The 16934-nt window shown below is 34.0% G+C and overlaps 1 protein-coding gene across 1 annotated transcript in view; it reads right to left on the reverse strand.

Moving 5' to 3' along the window:
- LOC129951355 (uncharacterized) overlaps positions 1-16934 on the reverse strand; it is a 46382-nt gene that overhangs the window by 26823 nt on the left and 2625 nt on the right. The window lies entirely within an intron of this gene.

Genomic DNA, 16934 nt, shown 5'->3' on the forward strand with positions numbered 1-16934 from the left:
ACATTTTGCCAAAACAATATATATTTTGTGGTAGATTTCTTGTGATTAATTTTTTTTGGATTGCATTTTTATCATAATGGGTGATGAAGTAAATTTTTTCTATAACACGCGATTACGCAGTCGTTCCAATGGTGCGGATTTTTATTCGCGATTGTCAACGGCTTTGGTCAACGACGAAAATGTCGATTGGAACGAAGAAGGAGATCCATTCCATGTCGAAGACACTGAAAATGATTTGGATTTTGTTCCTGAGGACAACGCATCCGATATCGAGGACGATTTGGTGATTGAACCAAATGAACTGCTGGATAGTGATGAAGAGGAAGAAGAATTGAGTGACATGCAAAGTGAAGCCCAGCAAAATAATAATTGCTTCTACGGTAAGGACGGTACAAAATGGGAGAAAGATGAGCCAGATGCTGCTGTTCGTTTGCGCCAACACAATGTAATGAGATTTAGAGCTGGACCAAAAGAACAAAACTCGATTCCTATTGAGGTATTCAAAAAATTTTTTACACCTAACATTTCTTTTATCATAATAACTGAAACAAATCGATATGCCAAAAATGCGACAAACAAGTGGAATCACGAAAACCCAACTTCAAAACCAAGAGTTTGGAGCGATTTGACCAGCACTGAGCTTGATGCATTTATTGGGATTCTTTTAGCTGGTAATATTTCGCACAATAATATGCAAGATTCATCAGTGTTGTGGCGTTCTGATGCCTTACCTATATTCCGAGCAGCTATGTCTTATAAGCGCTTCCTTGCCTTATCACGATATATACGTTTTGATGATGGTCGCACGCGTGAGTTCCGTCAAAGATCAGATAAAGCTGCCCCTATTCGCGATATATGGAATTTATTGAACGAGAACCTCGCAAAAAACTATGAACCACATGAGACGATAACTGTAGACGAACAACTCTTTCCTTATCGGGGTAAGACTAAATTTACTCAGTTTATACCGTCAAAACCAGCAAAATATGGAATTAAAATTTGGTGGGCATGTGATTCAAAAACAAAATATCCTTTGGAAGGAAAACTTTACACTGGCAGAGGCGAAGGAGAGGAGCGTGAATCAAATCAAGGGCAGAATGTTTTGCTACAACTTGCAAATCGGTACAGTAATACCGGTCGAACTCTAGTAGCTGACAATTTTTTTACCACTGTAGTGATCGCACTACATACCAACCCCCAACATATACATTTTCCCTAATGCCGTGCGTTTTCCCAAACACTTCAATCACCGATATATAAGTTAACACCAAACATATTGATTCTCCTCACATCCAAATCCCATTGACATAAACAAGTCATATTCATCCATAACCAATAAATAAACATAAACAGACGAGTTAATCCCATTGACATAAACAAGTCAACAAGAATAAACATAAACAGACGATCATGAAGAGATGTCCAAAATGCGACTCAGCAATTTGTTCCCCTTCACCAGATAACATAAACACCAGATAATATAAACAGAAAACATTTCATAGAGATCAACACCACAGCAGCCTATGTGACTTAAACTGCAAGTCAACAAACATCCCCCACAAAGCGATCTTCAATTTCATCATTTTATAGCCACGCCATCAAATTGCTCAGTCAACAATTGAATAGTATTTAAGCTTTAGAAATTAAGTAAATTGTATCAATTGTATTTCGAACTTTGAATAAAGCAGAACCTCTGCCAAAATAAATTTTTTTAAACAAATTAGTAAAATCTAATTTAATTGGCGCCCGAGCAGGGACCGGTTTAGTGCGTTAATAAAGTTATTACCAGTCGCCTCAAGAAGCCGCCGTGTTAACTTAAATTAAAAAAAAAAAGTGCTAAGTTCGTCTTTTTATAAACTGTAACCAGTCGCCTCAAGTAGCCGCCGTGTTAACAAAAATCAGACGTCAATAAGTACTACATATGTTCTCAAAGAAAAATTATAACCAGTCGCCTAAAGTAGCCGCAGTGTTCAATTAAGAGAATATAAAACGTGCTAACCGGTGCCAAATAAGTGTAACGTTGTCTTGAAATTACAACCAGTCGCCTTAAGCAACCGCCGTGTGTAATTAAAAGAACATAGACAATAACTGCAAGAGTGCAAGTGTAGAGAACGAGGCCCCTTAGTATCCAGATCTCCGAAGGAAAAAAGGACGATATAAGAAGTATCACGCCGCTCTACCAAGATGATGATTATTATGTATTTTATGTAAGTTAGAATTAAGAATTATAAAATAAATATAATTTTTTATTATATATTAAAAATATGGCGAAAAAAATAATAGAATTAGTGAAACAAGATCCAAAAATTCCAAAATATACGTTAGCTGAAAAAATGATTCTAATTAAAAAAATTTTTAACGAAGAAAACAAGAAACAATAATTACAATAAAGAAAAAAAATTATAAAAAAGAAAAGTAATAAATAAAAATTAGAGTAAAAAGATCCATAGATTTAATTGGAAAAACATGGAAAAGGATCGCGGGAAATCCCGATCATGATGATCTTATTATACTAACTGACAAAATAAATAATATTTTAAAGAACAACAATAAACAAGTTGTAATTAATAAATTAGCTTTGGAAAGAATACATAAAAATTCAAACATTACAAATCATGTTATTAAAATATTGAAAGAAGGTAAAATTATTACTGATGAAATACCATTAAATATTAAGTTTGAACTAGAAATAATAAAAGAAGAAATTATAAATATTGAATATGCTATGCATTGGTCCAAAGTCGGACTTATTAATTCATTTTTGTTAGATGAAAAAGAAATAAATATTGTTAATAATATTTTTGAAAGAAATAATATTCCATACATAAATATAGAAGAAGTAATTGAATTTTCAAGCTTAAAAATAGCATCAAGTAATTCATCCATTATTTATATAATTGGAATCCCTGTGTCGGAAAACACATTATGTAATATGTTTTTAATAAAACCAACTAAAATAAAAAATATTATGAATAAAATAAATTTTGAAAAAATAATGAATTGTAATAACAAATTATATGGAATAAAGAAAGAATGTAACAGTATTAACAATATTAATATATGTAATAGTAATAATATAGTAGAATTAAGAGATGACGATTGCATAACTACACTATTAAGAAGTCAACAACCATCATGCGTGAAAACAACCAACCTCCACATCCCATCAGTTGAAGAAATTTCACCTGGAATACTATTTTTGAATCAATACAATGGTTCTATTACAATAAATAACGCCACTAGAAACATTACTGGAACATTTGTCATACATTTCTCAAACATAACTATTACTGTCAAAGGCAAAAACTATCTCTCACAAGAAATCTCTGGATTGAAACCACTACCAGCTATTTTGCAACCAAACTCAATTCATAGTACTTACGAAGAAATACTCACATTAGAAATTTTGAAAGAAATTCACATTAATAATACACAGGAAATAGAGCTATTAAAGAAGGAAAATAAATTTGGCTACGTCACTGGATTCAGTCTATCAACTGTAATTATTTTCGCAATTATAATAATTTTCGTTAAAATAAAATGTTCAACAACTCGAACTTCAATTTCAACCCCCATTTCAATACCTCTACCCAACATATCAAAGATAGAAGAAACTCCTACTTCAACACAACTACCTTTACAATTGTCAACAGTAGAAATACCTGTATCTACAAAAATTATAAGTACAAGCCAAATTCCATACTTTTAATGTTCAACGAGGACGTTGAAATTTAATGACGGAGGAGTTAACACCAAACATATTGATTCTCCTCACATCCAAATCCCATTGACATAAACAAGTCATATTCATCCATAACCAATAAATAAACATAAACAGACGAGTTAATCCCATTGACATAAACAAGTCAACAAGAATAAACATAAACAGACGATCATGAAGAGATGTCCAAAATGCGACTCAGCAATTTGTTCCCCTTCACCAGATAACATAAACACCAGATAATATAAACAGAAAACATTTCATAGAGATCAACACCACAGCAGCCTATGTGACTTAAACTGCAAGTCAACAAACATCCCCCACAAAGCGATCTTCAATTTCATCATTTTATAGCCACGCCATCAAATTGCTCAGTCAACAATTGAATAGTATTTAAGCTTTAGAAATTAAGTAAATTGTATCAATTGTATTTCGAACTTTGAATAAAGCAGAACCTCTGCCAAAATAAATTTTTTTAAACAAATTAGTAAAATCTAATTTAATTTATACACTATATACATTGACTCACAAACAAATCGTCACAAGGTCATCATAATACTCACTCGTCATAGCTACGTCAAAACCCATAAACTGCTATGAGTAATGAATATCCAATGTCCAACGGATTGTAAACAAATCCAATGCACTAATTGCAGACATTGAGGAATACCCATACTAAATAATGCTGAGAATGCATCGTAGCAAGGGTCGACACTATGAGTGAAGTGGGTATGTGTGAAATATGATGCGGCGGCACTTTTGTGACCAACAGTTCGAAATATTATGAATTTATATAATATTTAAAAATTCCAACTAGGTCTCAAGTAATTATTGAATATTTTCAAGTGGGTCAATATTACCAAATAGAACCGATTGTGTAATCATCGGTTGGTGGATGATAGTTGGAGGAATGCATGTGTATTGAGGAAAATTGGTTAAAGAAAAAGTATAAAAAGACAGGAATAGTTTAAGAAAGTGACAGAAAGATTTACCATAACATTTCAACAAGGTCGCAGCCTAGCTTAAGACAGCGGGCCTTTGTTCGAAAAGAAAAAATAAAGATAAATTAGAACTAAAATAATCCATTATCTAACAAGGTCGCAGCCTAGCTCAAGACAGCGGGCCTTGTTTTAAATAAATAAAGATAATAAAAACTAAAATTAAAACTTAAACAAGTTAAATAAAGAGTCTTTTATTTTTCCAAAATCTTTCCTGTCCGTATTCTCACTCTTCTCGCAACATAACGCGAAAGCACGGTTGAGAACGTATAACAAAGTGTTTCTGAGCGATCGTTTCAGTACCTTAACAGACGGGGAGCTGAAGGCCATGCAGAATACGAGGATGCATCAATCTTCCTCAGGAGTAAAGTCCTTGCCAGAAAAACGCATAAAACGATCCAGAGAGGATCATGAAGTTGAAGACGACGATTCCCGCAGCGAATTATTTATGCACTCTCAAAAACGACTATGTTTTTGAGAATTAAAAAAAAAATTGAATAAGTATACCTAAATAAAGTTATAAAAATTGAAAATTGTATTTTTTATTATTTCTTCTTCATTGTTTTTTTGTCATTTTGATTGTTTTGTTGTTATTTTTCCTTTTGATAAAGATGGTAACAGAGAAATAAATGTCTAGACATGCATATCAATTCAACCTATTATGACAAAGTTGTTGGGGGTTTGTGGTTGTTATAGTGTTGATATCATATCAGTTGTTAGGAACTGTCAGTATTTTGTATTTAAGAGTCTTTAATGAGAAATTTCAGTTTTATAGTTTCATTACTTTAGTTCCAATTTATAAAACGGTTCATTAAATTAAATATCAGATTTTTTTTTAGGTACTTAGGGTTGTACTTATTCCAAGAAACTAAAATTCATAGACTGTCGAGATGCCGCTCCTTTGTGGGCACTTTATGGGTACCTTGTACCCACATTAAAGTCTGTGCGAAAGGACCGGAAGGGAATGAAGACAACATTGAAACCAACCATCAAGGACTCCCATTAATCATTCATTTGTGTTGCAGCCTCTATCCAGAACGTTGAGCATCACATCAAGCACTTACAACAAAAAGGAGATAACGTGCAGCCGTTTATTATAGTGGTTGGCAAGGATATCATCAATTTTAAAGAAATATTTTTGTATTTCGATGGCGTAAAATTTCCTTTTATTAGTTTCATCCGGGCGGTGGACATTTGTTTTAAAACGTTTTTTTCTTTTTAATTTAGAGTTTCCTAATTGTTATGAACCTAACCACCTGATAGTGATATCCATAACTGTATCGAACTGCATGAGTCTGGCAACTCTGCATTCGATGTTTTCTATATAGTAAGAAAGAGTACAAGAGAATGTAGAGCCAATAAGACCGATTTTAAATAAAACGGAAGATAGTGGTTTTTGATCAATTTTCCACTTTAAAATCGTTGTATTTTTATTTTAATATAGAAGTTGGAATTTCGGACAGAGCTCACCACTGAGTTGTCGATACATTTAGTCCTTCGAGCCCGATTTGATCCGTGACGCGATAGATAAAAAAAATATTGTCTTTTTATTAAAATAAAACCCCGCGTGTGAAAGAACGGGAAGTGTGAAAGAAAAAAATTGTTTTTTGTATTATATCGAGAAAGAAGTTACGTGCAAAATCACGTAGGCACCAGCCGTAAGTACAAAAAGCCGTTGGGTTATGTGACAGAGGTGAAGAAAGCTGCCCGAGAAATCCATGTAGGCAACATGTACAAGGATAGATTGATAGATACCCCGCCTGTTGCTTTATTTTTAGTCACTACCACAAGAACACACCAGAGAGAGATCATTTTAAGAATTCCCGCCTAACAACCGGGAAATCACGAATTTTTGACTTACAACCAAAAATGAGTGAAAGAGATCAGACTGAGAAAGAATGTCAATGACATAAATAACGAAATTCGAAAGACACACTCGCTACCGTGTTTTTGGTCGCTGACAAAGTCTTAGGTATATACATAGGATAGAAGATAGAGAATGAGAGAGTAGAGGTGCATGAATATTAACATGCAAATGGATAGGAGGAAGAAGATCAGCGAGAATACAATTCACATTATGTGCTGTGTCTTGTATATTTTTCATTTTAAAGCGAACACTCAAGCTAGGCAGTCCTGGTTCAAAAGTTTAAGTTGAGAAATAAAAATTATTTGTGGAAAGAAAATTATTCTTTTAAGTTGAATCAAAAGCGAAAGGCGTAAAATACAGCAGTGAAAGTGCGAATTACGAGTTAATTTGATTGGTAAGAATTTTATACAGTCCACTGCGGAAAGATGGACAGAATTTTTGTTTATTTAAAGAAAAAAAAATGAGAAAAGATATATGTGCAGCGAGTGATAGAGTGTTGTGTTGTTGTTTAAGTGACAGAGGGTAGTTTTTTGTTGAAGGTGTTGTTGTTTAAGTGACAGAGGGTAGTTTTTTGTTTGACCTGGTTTTCATTCTTGTTTTTTTTTTTTTTAGAATAATACAAAAAAAAAACATAATGGAAGGTGCGACTCACGAATATTTATTCGAAAAAGGCAGGCACACGGTGAGCAGGATGCTGTCATATACAAAAATGGTGGGGTTCCAGGAGTCTTCACAGGAGGAGCTCGAGGTAAAACTCGAGGCTCTGAAGGACGCATGGCAGCAAATGCAGGCAAGTGAAGGGATGCTCGCTCAAAGGAACGACCTGCTGGTGAGCTTGGAAATAGAGAGGAAGAGCGTCGAAGCCGAGGTGGAAGTCTTCCAAGCATCCTCTAACTTGAAGAGCAGGATTGGCCAGCTAGTCGCAGCCAAAGCAGGAGCAGGAAATGCGCCCCTATCGCTGTGGAGGTAAACATGCCGTTTGCCCAGCACGATGTAAAGAATACGTGGGGTAAGTTTGACGGCAGCTATACAAAATGGCAGGACTTCCGCGATAGGTTTGTCGCTGCTGTGCACGACAACGACAAGATCGCGTTTGTTCTGAGAACGAAAGCAAGAAGGATGGTCGAAGGAATACAAATTCGAATTAAGATTTTTTTATATAGAGATTCTGGTAGAGCTCCTTCGCCTGGTTTAATGGATTCACATTAACCTTACGAGGCAGGTGCACAATGATGTTTTTTTTTCAGTGAATTTCTGCATAAGGTGTTCAATTTGCGACTCAAGCTTTTCACAACGCTCTTCTGCAAAAGCAACTTTCTCTTCAAGTGCCACTTGTTTTTCATTAGATACTGCGAGAAAGTTCGTCCAAGTCTGTCTTTGTTGCCAAATGTTGCAGGTGTTCCCCTAGCTTTTCATCAAGAAGTCGACCAAGATCGATAATGGACATATTGGTACATTTCAGTCCCTTGAAGTCTTTTTGTTCATGAAGATGCTTCTGGAGATATTTCACCAATAGAGCGTTTGTTCATGAAGCTAACTAGTGCTGGTTGAAATGTCTTTTGCCAGTAGTGTTTCAACGAAGTTAATAATAACTTAAATTTTAAAGACTTACTTCAAAGATAGTGTCTTAAGACAGGAATACTACTTGTTTTATGCCAAAATTTAGAGAATTGGTACACTGCTTTTGTATAAATTTGATAAAAATACTGTTGAACTTTCAACTCCTCCTTATTATAATTATACATGCATATGAGCAAGAAGTAATCATATATCATGATTGCATTGGCAAAGCTGGCGAGCTAAGGTTGTTGCGGTAAAATTTACCACAACAAGTTTCACTCACCTACTCTATATCCCGTTCCCTTTTAACCTTCCGTTTTTCGTTGTGGCTCCAATATATTCTAAGAGTTCAGTTGAATCCTGTCTTCCATCAGTCAGTGTCCTGCTCTTAATATATAATGGAAAAGCAACCAAAATTAGGTGTGGACAAAATGGTACATTTGTGCGACGGGCGGGCGGTCCACAAAGTGATTGCTGGAACGACAGACGGTCTACACGAATACCAACCAAGGTGACAGACAAGTGGTCTGGTCACACCAAAACCAACAAAAAAAAAAGGGGCACGAGTGACACTTGGTCCTCGATTGCTGATGTTACTCATATGAGAATGGCTGCATGCCCAACATAAATCAATTTCGTTATGTAAAAGATGGAACGTTAACACGAGTCCCTAATCCCCTAGTCTGCGCGAAAGTCCAACGACAAATAAAGTAAAATCGCGAGATCAAAAACCACTGCCAACTTCCACCCTCCGATAGTTAAAACAAACATTTTTACATAATTGTAATTTCGTAAAAAAAAAAGAACGCGTTAAACACTTGAGTTTCATGCGACTTATCAAAGTTTCTCCAAAATTATGGGGGTGTTAATAGGGTGGCTGAATGCACCCATTGAATTCCCGCTCACTGGAAGAAGTACTAGAGGTCGGCGAATTCAATGACAGTGGTAGTGCATAAAGCTGGGGTGAAACGTGCGAGTAGGAAAAGTGGTGGTGTCTCAACTGCGTTCGCTCACTCTTGCAAATAAGCTAGGTGAAGCTGAATTAAAACGCGATAGAGACCCACACTTTCTGATTGGCCGAAAGCATGTGGGAATGGAAGAAAAAAAAGAGAGGTCATCAAGGCAAGGTGAAAGCCTGGAAGATCACTTTTTTTGCGAGATAGAATCTGAACCGGAGGTTTAAGAAATTGAAAGAAAAAAAAAAAGGAAAAATTTTGAGAAGTTAAGAAATTCAAGTGTTGTTGGAAGTGAAAAATTTTAAAATTTTGATTAAGAAGAAAACCTAAAATTGAAGGGAGGAAAAAAAAAGGATTGAAAAAAAAACAGCTAGGAGAGGGAAGTTGGCACTTTGGCAGGATATCCAGAAAAGATAAGTATCTAATTGGTGTTTAAAAAGTAGAATTCTTTTATTTGTCGTTTTAATAACTATTGAGAATCGTGTTATAATCGTTGGGCTTTCGTTTCGAAAAAGAAAAAAAGGTATTTCCGAGCAAGCGGAACTCGCGTCCCGTAATTAGAAATTTTCTTTGTCCAGTAGGGACAAAAGGTTAACGGTTCATCTTCGGTGTCATACACCAACTCTTTGTTCTTAAAAATTCTTAAAAGATCTTGGGTTTTAATCCTACTTGTAAGGTTTCCCAAGCAAAATCGAAAATAATTAAAAATATTCCATCCATTTAAAACATTTTTATTTAATTTGTTCACAAATTGTTCTGGTCGGTTCTGCTCCAAAAGGTTTGTAATTTCCTTTTTTTGCAAAAAAAAAAAAATTACTGGCGCCCATCTTGTTCCTTCTAAATTTGATTTTATACATATTTCAAGAACACCCTATTCGCAACCCACTATCAAATTAATTTGATAATTTCGATTAATAGAATTAACCTTGTTCCCAATTAATTAAACCCACCCCAAAACTGAGCTATCGGGCGACAGCACTGCTTTTGCTGTCTGTGAGGAAATTGACGAACAAACCTATTCGCGGCTGAAAGTTGTCTTTGATTTAGATAAATCACAAATAGGTTCTACTCGTGCGCGTCGGCTACCTATTTTATTCGTTTTCGTTTTTTGTATTACAATCTTTTGAGTTTGCGGACAATCAATCCGCCATCGTATTATTCGGTTCGTTATTTTTCACAACAATTGGCGCCCAACGTGGGGCTTGTCTGTATCCTTTGTGTGCATAGAAAAGTGCTTAAATTGCACTTCATAGTTTGTGTTTGTGAATCCCTAGGGAAGTGTTTATATTTATAATAATTATATAAGACTTTTTACATTGTATGAAAAGTATTTGTGTTGAAAAGGAATCCCAAACATATTAAAAGTTGCTAGTGGAGTAAATATATAATTTTATTATATATATGTATATACTTTATTTCTAATTTATTCGGGTCATCCATTTTGTTTTGAGAGAACATATTTCTGACAGGTGTGGGCAATTATTTTGCAGTGTGGTGAACTATCGATCAGAGTTGCCGTATCAATATAGTACCTTTTTCTGTGTTGCAACTTTTAGAAAATTTTAAGTACTTTTTTAAGTTTTATTTTCGATTAGCTTTTTTAAGATAATTTAGTTTGGAATTAGGCAATATTTAAGGGTTGTGTACAAATATAATATACATACATAATATACATACAAATTGGCAAATACAAATACAATTTTTTTTTTGAAGTTAATTTATTATTTTAATTTTATTTTGTATACAAAATTAAGCTTAAAGCTAAGAAAAAACTTCGCTGGAAATAGACTAATAAAATCCTGAATTTTGAAAAAAACTAAAATTTCTCTTTAGACTTTTTTCTAGGTGCCAAAGAAGAAAAAACTTAATCTAAATCGCAAGCCACATAAAAAACATTCATGAAAAAATGTACTAACTGTGACCCACCGGTGGTTCATATGGCCTCCTGCGAAACTTTTGCGTGACCTACCGGTGGGTCACATGGCACATGGCGTCAATGCTTTTGAGAATTTAAATAAAAAAAATTAATAAATAAAGTTATACAAATTTAAAATTGTATTTTTTATAATTTCTTCTTCATTGGTTTTTTGTTCTTTGATATTTTTCCTTTGATAAAGATGGTTACAGTGAAATAAAGTATATAATACAAGGTACAAATAAAATAATTTAAAAAATGATATATACTTTTTTTTCAGAGTTTATCCCAGAACATGTTGGACCTTCAAGACGGATATGAACCAGCGAACTACGACCGTAATTTCCCTTTCCGTTTAAAATGAAAATGAACATCAACATGGCAGCAGTGGGATTTCAAAATTAATGCATCTGTTTTAATCGCGAAACATTTACATTTTTTTAAGTGAAAGCAAATAAAAAAAATCAAGTGGAATCAAATAAAAAAAAAAAGAAAGACAGTAACAATTTTAAGTAAAAAAAATCATAACTTATTTTATTAAGACACCATGGAAAAATACAACAATCACATCAGAAGCGTGACACCGATGCGATGAAACCTCTTTCAGCGATGCATGGTAATGCAAGCATATTGCTTTGAGAAGGCAACAATGTGCACAATATGCGCAAGCAAAATCAACATCGGAGAAATTAAGGCAAGGGTTCATTGTCACTTAACAGGTGCCAAATTTCTTTCCAAACTGAAGTTATAAATAATTTATAATAAAAATTAAGATACAAATGTAAATTGTTTTTTTATTTTTTAAAAATTGATCCCGGAGGATCAAATACAAAATTGGCGCAGTCGGTAGGATCTCAATGATATCTATAACGAATTTATAGTGACACACGAGATCTAGTGATTCGAACGAATAAAAAGAAAAAAAACTTTATTGTGAAAGTTAATATTACCGAAGTGTTTTAACGGACGTTAAAAAAAATTATACAACAAACTAATTGCCGAAACAATTAGAAATTGCTTTTTCTAAAGTGTCAAGTTAAATAAAGAACAGTACACTAATTCTCGTAGAGAGATTAGAAAATTAAAGTGTCTGCTAAAAAGACAGAATTAACTTCTAATACAAAAGTTAAAAGTGTTACTTAAAATAAACACAAAAACACGCGCCAACACGCGCGACCATGATTTGCCAAATCAGCATAACGGCATGAAACAATAAGTTCCCACGATTTTTTTACATATATGTAAACTCGCGTTTGTTTGATAATTTTACAAAAATTGGCGCCCATCGTGGGGCCCTCGCTTTGGCTGTTGTCAAAAATAAAGTGCACTATATTAAATTATTGCAGTCATTTTAATGTATAAAGTTATGGCAACAGCTTACCCAAACATACTCGTCTAAAACGCACGAGATATGAAAGTAATTATTAACTAGCAGATCTATCAACAACCAACGGCGAGGTTCGTTGCAAAAAAAGAAGGGAAGTCAGTAGTACATAAAACAACTGGTACCGATGCCATCAACAGTAGTATTATCCACATGTGAGCCATTAACGACTTGGAGCTGGCGAGAGAAAACAAATTGAAGACATCGATTCTCAACAAGAATACGATCCAACCGTACATTTTCATAGTAGGATCAGAGATAACAACATTGAAAGAGTTTTATGTAAGTTTCGGCAACAATATACTGAAATTTAATTCTTTTTTATCGGCTCTCGATAAAAATTAAATTAAATTAAAATATCCAAAAGAATCAACACTCAGTTGGCTTTTCATTCAAAACCATATTTTTGAAATTACGACAATCTTCGATGAAAAGAGCCCGACATTAGCCGTATTTACACAAGATTTAACAAAATAAAATCGTTCATTACTGTCAAATCTAAAATATCCCTACTTTTCAATTTCTAAGAACTATACTTACATACGTTTCAAACCCTAAGAACTATCCTTACTTTTAAAAACATTAAGTTTTTATTCTCAACTTTGCAATGACAGCATCCAACTTCAAAGAACTATCCTTACGTTTCAAACAAAAAAGCATATTGCTTTGAGAAGGAAAAAATGTGCACAATATGCGCAAGCAAAATCAACATCGGAGAAAGGTAAGTGTTCATTGTCACTTAACAGGCGAATATAGGGGAGCAGCCCATAATCTTTGCAACCTTAAATATAAGGTGCAAAATTTTGTTTCAATTTTATTTTATAATCTATCATGTTTATGATGCACATTTGTTTTTCAAATCGCTTCGAAAAATCGATGGCGAATTCAAAGTGATACCATAGCATAGATAGTTAAGCTAGAAATTTAGTTCCTTCAGACTTCATTATAATCCGAAAATGCATTGAAAAAGAGCAAAGTCTGGAATTAGTGAAGAGAAAAGGTGTATTTCCATATGGTTTTATGGATTCTTGGCAAAAAATGTTAGAGCCATGTCTTCCTAAAAGTGTGAAGTTTTTCAAAAAACTCACAAATGAGGAATGTTCAATTGAAGATTATTAGTTGGCCATATAAAAAATTAAATGGAAATCTACTTAAAAAGTGATGTCGTGTTGTTAGCTGACATTTTTAAAAATTTCAGAAAAGTTTGTAAACATAAATACTCTTTAGATCCTTGTTACTACTATACAGTTTCTGGTGTATCTTGGTATATTATGTTAAAAGTTACAAAAGTGGAATTAGAACTCTTGACTGACATTGAAATGTACAATTTCTTTCAAAAAGGGATAAGAGGTGGTCTTAGTCAATGCAGTCATAGATATTCCAGAGCCAATAATAAATGTATTTAGTCCTTTGACTCTGAAAAAAACATCTTCATACTTGGTTTATTTAGATGCCAATAATTTATATGGATGGGCAATGTGTCAGAATCTTCCTTGTGGAGGTTTTGAATGGCAGAACCCACAAGATTTTTCTCTGACATATAAAGAAAACCTTAATGACATTTATGTTGGATATGTTTTAGAAGTTGATCTAGAATATCCCGAACATCTTCATGATATTCATAACGATTTGCCTTTTTGCCCACAAAATATAGCAACACCAGGCTCTAAATTCAAGAAAGTGGTAGCAAGTTTCTACCAAAACTGAACTATGTTATTCCCCTAGAGAGTTTAAAGCTAGCTCTGAAACATGGTTTGATTTAAAAAAAAAGTGATTAAATTTAAACAATCAAAATGGCTAGAACAATATATTTCCATGAATACTGATTCCTTTATTTATAATATCAAATGTGAAGACTTTTATTCTGATATTTTGGATGATATACCATTAAGGTTTGATACACATGACTTTGATCCCAATAATCAACATAATACTCCTAGGATGAATAACAAAGCTTTAGGTATGTTTAAAGACGGGACCTTAATAAATTCGCGTTAGTTTGATAATTTTACAACAATTGGCGCCCAACGTGGAGCCCTTGCTTTGGCTGTTGTCAAAAAAAAGTGCTTCAAGTGCACTATATTAAATAAATTTGTTATTTTATATTAAAAAAAGAAAATTTATTTTTTAAAAAAAATTCATTCTTATATTTTGTTGTTGCTATGCAAATATATCAAGAAGCAACTGGAAGTGGTGAACAGCATACGAACTTAAATTCGTGAAGCTGCAGTCATTTTAGTGATAAGGTTATGACAGCAGATCACCCAAACAGAGATATATTCTTTTAAAACGTTAACGAATATGTCAAGTGCTACGAAACATACGAACTGCAATCGATTATGACACACCCAGAAGTACTTGAGTGGGTCACCATACAAACGGATTAAACGTTTAAGCGTGTTCTACGTAACGATGTATGAAGAATTGTGGCGATGGTAAGTGACCTGCGTTAAGTGATAGATGAACACTAATAAATACAGAAGCGAATAAGAAAAAGGGCAGACTTAAGATTTAAATTTTAAAAACAAAAGGTCACAGCTTATTCATTGCCACAGCCGGTCTTTTTCTGCTAGAATAAATAAAGACTTAAAAGGTAGAAAAATTAATATCTTCTTATATGACTCTCCGTCACCTGCTCTTCTCTTATAACAAAAAGGAAGCACGGCAGGAACGTAACAATACAAAAAAAATGGATACATGTTATTTAGCCAATATTTTTTTTCACACATAATTGTCATAGATTTCTCTATTTTATTGATATAAACGACGCACGGCAGCTCTGTTATATTTTGCTCAACTCCCGACGACACAAAAGTTTGTACAAAATGCAAGACGGAGAAGCTGCCGGGAAGTCTGAGTTAAACGCGGTAAGAGTGGGAAAACTTCCACTCCTTTGGCGAGAAAACCCTTCACTCTGGTTTATGCAAGTGGAAGTCGCATATGCAATTGAAGGCATAAAAAAAGTTATGAGATATTCGGCGGGAAGTCAATTCCCAGAAAACGTTCTTCGTTCTCTCTTTCTCTAACAGATAAGAGGCATCTTGGCAATAAGTGAAGTCACAGACTTAAGAAAACTGGCCACTTACACGCCCACAAAATTATCAATTTTTCACGACCCTTCATCTTATCAGTTAAAACAACAAAGCAAGCATTAATTGAAAAATCATCTTGCTTGATAATGAAGAATATAAATACGACTTTATGATAAGTGGATCGGCGTCTTATAGTAACTATAAGTAGTAGCCTTAAGCTCCTTTTAAGATTAATGTAAAATATAGGAAAATAAAGAACAGAGTTCAGAAAAATATTCTTTTAATTTTAAAAGTACAAAACAAATGTTTTAAATGGCGATCCTGCCAGTAGGTTAAATATACAAATATACTTTTTAGCTTTAAGCCTGGTACACACTTGTGAACTTAAAGATGAGGATGTGATCCATAATTTAAATAATAAGTTGCACTCAAACAAAAATGCTGTCAGCGCTTCTTGGACACTTGTGGCAAAGAAAATGGACAGAAGTGGTAAATATACCTACATATTTCCTAATTAGTATAATAATTTATGTATACATTTTTCAGTTGATGACTGCCGAGCCATTTATAAAAGTATTCAAGACAGCTTACGCCACAAACAAAAAAAAATTAGTGGAAAATCGGGAGACAGTGGCAACGAAATGTTCATTGATTAAACCGAAAGTTCTGAACTGAATGACGCTTTGGCATTCCTCACGCCAACCTCGTCCAAGTTTCCTCGGTCCACGATAACTATGGGTGGCACAAAGGAGGAAAATACAAAGTCTTTAAGTGAAGGGTTGTCAAGTTCGGCAGTACATAAATATGTAATACATTTTTCCTTAAACTAATTAACTATTGTAACTAATTTATTTACATAAATTTCAGGTTTCAAAGAGAGGAAGCAACGCACCAGATGCGCTGGAAGCATCAGTTTCCGACTTGACAAAGTCACTCAGCACATTTGTTAAACAAAATTCGGCTGCTTCTAAATCTGAATTCAAGATTGAATATATCTGGAAAAACCTCGACTTACTTTTCCAGAAATTGTCGGAGTATGATGTGATGTCAAACTATAGCCTATCATCCGAAAGACAGAAATGCTATATTTTGTCCTATTTTTAGAAATACGGAAGAAAGATTTGTGCCTCTAATGAAGGAAAAATCTTCAAATCACCGGACTTTCTAGAAATAGACATGAGCAAATATGACAAAAGTCAGTCAGTGCTCGTATTGCTATTTGAATGTATTACAAGAACTACCTAGCATAGCAGACACAAATATAGATTCTTCCTACGAAGCAGCAAAATAAATTAGTGAAAGTGTATATGTGGAGAAAAATAACCACAAAAATATGCCACATGAGCGCAGAAACGATAGAAGACCAAATAATTCGAGCCAAACAACGAATTATCAACCTCAGAAGCAGTACGATAATATGCAACAACACAATCAAGGACCACGCCTAAACCCAAAGGGAAATGACAGACCACAGCCGATTGAGGTAAACTCGAGACAAATT

The sequence above is a fragment of the Eupeodes corollae genome, chromosome 3 (assembly GCF_945859685.1).
Source record: "Eupeodes corollae chromosome 3, idEupCoro1.1, whole genome shotgun sequence".
In the NCBI taxonomy this organism is placed as follows: domain Eukaryota; kingdom Metazoa; phylum Arthropoda; class Insecta; order Diptera; family Syrphidae; genus Eupeodes; species Eupeodes corollae.